Here is a 1,197-nt window from a genome sequence, read left to right as displayed (position 1 = left end):
AAAATTTCTCAAAAAAAAAAAAAAAAGGACCTTTCCATTACTGCAGAAAGTTCTAAAGGACAGCTTAAATCTAGATCATGAAGTGGTGCCAATTGGGATACCCTGCAACACTCAGTGTGAATTCATTAGTGGGAGTTAACTGCAAACACCTATCCAGCTGAGTCCTTGCAGTCTTTGGTTAAACACAGGGGCGACTCAGTCATTAGTGAAACAATGTTACGTGATAGGCCTCCTATGGCATATAGAATCAGTCTGACCTGGAGGAGTTCTAGAATATACATTAATGGCAATGATGACTGCCACTTGTTGAATCCAACTGTAAATCGTAAGAACAACAGTGATGTTCAGATTGCTAGGTTCCTCAGCAAATGAGGGCACTGGCAATGACGGTGCTGGTTTCTCTCCTGTGTAATCACACAGACTAAGGTGTCAAGTGCACCCATCCTTCCCCGCCCCTTTCTGTAACTGTGACTGTAGAGATGACTATTTGAGTTGTACTTCCGAGTAACCCTGGCAGCAGGACAAGCAACTAGAAATCTGAATAAGTACGAGGTGTCAGGATGCAAGCGCCAAAGCGGAAGTGTGAAAAAAAAAAAAAAACATGGCGGGGCATTTTTACTGTAGGAAAAGACTAGGTCTATTAGACGGAATACAATGACATTGTTACTCTTGCTTCTTGCACAGGCGCAGTGCAGGAATTTCGTGAGCACGCCTACGCGCGCATTTTCTGTCCTTCTCTTTCCACTTTCCTCCCTTCCCTTTTTACTGCTCTCCTTTCCCCCTCCCACAACTTGGTCTTTCAGTCTTTCCGTGAGTCCGTTTCTGTCTCGCCTCCCGACGGAATAACGATTCCGCCTCTGGAGATAAACCTTGATTGACACTTGAGACACCCAATCGAGAATGGCCCTTCGTATCCCTTGGGAGGCACCGAGCTCCGTCGTCTCGTTTCCGGCGGTCGCGCGCTCTTTTCTCGGGACGGTGGAGGCCGTGCAGCGTCGCCGTTACTCCGAGGAGAGAAGAGTCGGTGCAGGGTGAGTTTGGGATGGCTTGGTTCCTGTTTGGGAGGGAAGTGTGAATTTTTGCAGCAATCGGCAAAGGAACAGATTAGGGCGAGGCTAGGTTTGGAGAGAGGATGGCGGTTCAAAGGCCCCTTGAGGCCTTGTCCCTGCCGCCACTCGGCCTCCTTAGGCCACCTGC

At 48.6% G+C, this 1,197-nt stretch overlaps 1 protein-coding gene across 2 annotated transcripts in view; it reads left to right on the top strand.

The window, feature by feature from the left end:
• Positions 1-883: 883 nt before the first annotated feature.
• NONO (non-POU domain containing octamer binding) overlaps positions 884-1,197 on the top strand; it is a gene marked incomplete at its 3' end in the record, with an annotated part of 17,508 nt that continues 17,194 nt past the window's right edge. Inside the window, 1 exon segment of one of the 2 annotated variants that reach the window (XM_027770899.1) lies at positions 884-1,031. 2 annotated transcript variants of the gene reach the window in all.

This window comes from Tupaia chinensis, unplaced genomic scaffold, assembly GCF_000334495.1.
Source record: "Tupaia chinensis unplaced genomic scaffold, TupChi_1.0 Scaffold000165_2, whole genome shotgun sequence".
NCBI classification, from domain to species: domain Eukaryota; kingdom Metazoa; phylum Chordata; class Mammalia; order Scandentia; family Tupaiidae; genus Tupaia; species Tupaia belangeri.
This window is presented reverse-complemented; position numbering and strand designations above follow the sequence as displayed.